The sequence below is a fragment of the Chelonoidis abingdonii genome, chromosome 11 (assembly GCF_003597395.2).
Source record: "Chelonoidis abingdonii isolate Lonesome George chromosome 11, CheloAbing_2.0, whole genome shotgun sequence".
In the NCBI taxonomy this organism is placed as follows: Eukaryota; Metazoa; Chordata; order Testudines; family Testudinidae; genus Chelonoidis; species Chelonoidis abingdonii.
In genome coordinates, this window is record NC_133779.1 from 21060746 (window position 1) to 21065119 (window position 4374).

At 56.4% G+C, this 4374-nt stretch overlaps 1 pseudogene; it reads right to left on the bottom strand.

Annotated features, from left to right (window-relative positions):
* LOC116822687 (vitelline membrane outer layer protein 1-like) overlaps positions 1 to 284 on the bottom strand; it is a 4603-nt pseudogene extending 4319 nt beyond the window's left edge.
* Between the last annotated feature and the right edge of the window lie 4090 nt (positions 285 to 4374).

A 4374-nucleotide genomic window follows, 5' to 3' on the forward strand; every position in this document is an offset into this window, starting at 1 on the left:
GGGCAGGGGGGAGTCGGGCTGGGGAAGGGGGCAGGGAGTGGGACAGGGGGGAGTCAGGCTGGGGAAGGGGGCAGAGAGTGGGGCAGGGGGGAGCCGGGCTGGCGGGGGTGAATCTTTACCTTCAGGGAGAATCCAATGGCGAAGCTGTTGCCGGGGCAGGACTGTTCCTGGCCCCACGTGCCCCACTTCCCTCCATTGCTAACTTCGATCTTTTCCTGGCCCCACACGCCCCACAGGCAGCAGCCGAGCACAAGGCCGAGCGTGGCGTGCAGGGAGCTGTCCATGGCTGGGTAGGCGAGCGGAGGGAGCCAGCAGCGAATGTGCAGCTCCTGGCACGGGGCAGGGGTGTTTTATACCTGGGGAGGCAGGATGGGCTGGTTTCTGGCTTGTGGGGGCAGTGCAAAGGGGCCGGCCTCTCCTTCTCTTGGCACGAGGCCAGGACTATAATTAGGTTAATCCTGCCCCCGGCTGCTCCAGGGCGCATGGCGCAAGGTTCCTGCCACCACCACCCAGGGCTCTGCTGCCTCATCTGCCCGACTCTCGGAAACACCCAGAGCAAACACGTCATGTGACAACACCTCCGGCCTCACGCCAAACAATGCAACCGTCCTCCCCACCCCAACACCAGAGTGCCTTTACGGCACCAGCATCCCACCATTACCTCTTGGGACATAGTATCCCACTTCTGACACCACTATGCCGTTACGGCACCAGCATCCCACCATTACCTCTTGGGACATAGTATCCCACTTCTGACACCACTATGCCGTTACGGCACCAGCATCCCACCATTACCTCTTGGGACATAATATCCCACTGCTGACACCACTATGCTGTTACGGCACCAGCATCCCACCGTTACCTCTTGGGACATAGTATCCCACCACTGACACCACTATGCCTTTACGGCACCAGCATCCCACCATTACCTCTTGGGACATAATATCCCACCACTGACATCACTATGCTGTTACCGCACCAGCATCCCACCGTTACCTCTTGGGACATAGTATCCCACTGCCGACTCCACTATGCCGTTACGGCACCAGCATCCCACCATTACCTCTTGGGACATAATATCCCACCACTAAAACCACTATGCCGTTACGGCACCAGCATCCCACCGTTACCTCTTGGGACATAATATCCCACTACTAACACCACTATGCCGTTACGGCACCAGCATCCCACCATTACCTCTTGGGACATAATATCCCACCGCTGACACCACTATGCCTTTACAGCACCAGCATCCCCCTGTTAACACTTCAGTGGGAAATAAGGAGTGGGAACTAGGGAAGAGGCCGGGTCCCCAGTTCAGAGCAATATGGATCACAACCCAGTATGATGGCTTGAATGCAGCTAAATGTCACCGTACATGGGCCGGGGGAGTCTCTCCTGCGGAGCAGTGACTCTGAAGCAGATTTAGGGGGCGGGGTGGATGATCAGCTGTCCGTGAGCTCCCGGGGCGACGCTGTGACCAACAGGGGGAATGCCATCCCGGGCTGCGTAAGTGGGAATCTCGCGTAGAGGCAGAGAGGCAATTTCACTGCTGGATCGGGCCCTGCTGGGGCCCATAGTGCCAGCCGGGAGCGATTCAATTGGAGATGGGGCAGAGGAGCCAGGAGAAGTGAGAGACTCCAGGAGCTCAGTTAGCTTAGGGAGGAGGCGGTGAAGGGGTGACTGACCCCGGTCTGGAAGTACCAACGTGGGGAGCGAATGTTTCACTGGCAGAGGCAGGTTGAACCCGGTCGAGGGCCCGGAGTTGGAACCAGACGAATTCGGACTGGAAACGAGATGGAAAAGGTCTAACAGGGAAGGGGGGCTTGTCCCCAGGGTCGCGGTGGATTTGCCGTCAGTGACAAGTGTTAAAATGTGGCCATGCCCAGGTCACCAAATCCCGTCTACTCCCGCCCGGCCCCACGGCCCCTACCGCTCATTATGAGTTAAGTGTTTCTGTACCTCCGGGGTCATTCTCAGAGCCAGGCAGCCATCAGGGGTGACCTCCAGGGGGAAGGATTTCCCTCCCTTGCAGCCACCAGGTGGCGATGCATAATTAATTGGGGAAACTGAGTCACACCACTACTTCACACTGAGATTGCCACAATGCCTGCATTCTCCACTCCTGACATATTATTTCCCCTTCTGGATTGCAGCTGCCCCACCTTCCTGTTTCTCGGAAACACCCAGTACCCACAGATATCAGCGTCATTCCTTATAATTACAGGCCTGTTCATCCGACATAGATCCTGGGAGAGATAATGGAGCAGCTGATGGGGGGAGTCAATTAACAAGGAATTAAGAGAGTGTAATGCAACAAATGCCGCTCAGCGGGGCTGGGTGGAGAATGGGGCCTTTTGTCAGAGCAATTACAAAATTGACTGATCAAGATAATAGTGCTGTTGTAACAACCGCTGGTGCCTGGGAGGCGTCTGACTGCGTGCTGCACGGCATCCAGATTGAAAAACTAAAACAGCCTTGAATAAACGTAGGAAATGGATTCAAAACTGGCTAACTGATGGATCTCCAAACTAATCGGAAATGGGACGTCGTCAGCAAGCCAGTCCCTTTCCAGTGGGGTCCCGCAGGGCTCAGTTCCTGGCCCGACGCTAGTTAACCGTTTTATCGAAGAGCGGAAGAAAACATAAAACCATCCCTGAGAAAGTCTGCAGATGACCCAAAGAATCAGGGCAGTGGAGAATGAGGGAGAGGCTGGGGCACTGGTTCAGAGCGACGTGGATCACAAACCATCAATGGCTATTGGCCAGGCTGGGCAGGGATGGGGTCCTTAGCCTCAGTTTGCCAGCACCTTGGAATGGGCTTCAGAGGCTGGGTCACTTGGTGATTCCCTGTTCTGTTCATTCCCTCTGAGGTGCCTGGCACTGGCTACCGTCTCTCGCCATAACAAAGAGACGGCTGAGGGGAGGCTTGATCCCAGTGTGTAAGTACCTGAGCAGGGAGCAAATATTACCCCCTTTCTGTATTTCACGCTCTAGACCCAGCCCTTGAACAGCACCTGACGCCATCCCCCTCCATTGGAAATCTCACCCAGACACCAGCAACCGCTGCCCGGGGAGCGACTCAACTCCCAGCCCCGGGTCCGGGGAGAGATCTGACCTCCTGGTGGCAACAGCTTCCCACAAAAGGCATCTGCATCACCAACCTCACTAAGATCCATGAAGCATTTCTCCCAAGCCTCAGCACTCGCTCGCACGCAAAGAACTTCCCAGAGGAACAGCCTAGTTGAGGCCATGCAGGTATTTTTCCAAGTTTTCCTACCATTGCACCGTGTGGCCTTGAAACCATCAGTCTGGGCAGTGAAGTGATGGTGATGCCAGCACCGGGCACAGTGAGCCAACCCCTGTCTCCCATCCTTGAGCCGTTCTGAATGGATGGCAGGCAGGTGACCGCGCTGCGGGGAGACGGGCGTGGAAGGGGTGGACTGGTGCTGGGATCGGTTAAGGTGACTGGCCATGTTCAGGGCCAGGCGCTGGGGAGGCCGGCGCCAGCAGGGCCGAGGCTGGAGCAGAGGCTGTGGCAGATGCCCAGGAGGATTGCAGCTGCAAACCACACGATGGGGAGAGACACCCTGGATGCCTGGAATGCACATGACATCCTGGTACTAACGTCGGCCGCCTGGCGGGCGTCGTTAGGGGCTGGCTGACGATGATCCTGCCCCGGGCCTGAGCCAGCGGTGAGACGACGCTTCCTTCAGGAACTGGAGTCACTCCGCTAATTAACGCAGCAAGGGACAAGCCTGGGGAAGCTGCAGGGCCTGGCACAAGACCAGGGACTGGTCTGACCGGGTTCCAGATGCCAGGCCAGCGAAGCAGTAGAGACAGCAGCGATCCAGCCCTGGTCTGGGGCCAGATGGGAGGCCCCATGCCCCATTCCCTCCCCCACTGAGCCAGCCATATTGCTTTATCCCATGGCTTTGGTGTGTTCGGATGAGGTTTTTGATTTGGATCTTAAATTGACCTGGGTTAGTGCAAGTTTTGTGCCAACTCTGTTCACCGGCGCGTTTGGGTTCGCGGGTGTGGTTAGAGGTTGATAGATGTTGGGCTGCATGTGTGTGTCGGCCTAGCCCTGCAGAGACCTCAAGTGAACCGCCCAATGACCACAAGATCCGTTAAGGGATGAAGGCACCTGGCCGGGTTAATTGTTGATGAAGTATAGTACTAATATCCCGCAGACGCTACCGGACCATTAATACATGGGTGCCTGTAACAGTAAGCAGCTCAGTGAACGGCCAGACTTTCTGTTCCTCCCTAGGCCAGACAAAGACACTCCCTCCAAGATACAGCTTTGTACCCCGATACAAACAAGTTACATGCAGCCTCTGCCACAGTTCATTACTTCCCCCCGAAGTGGCCA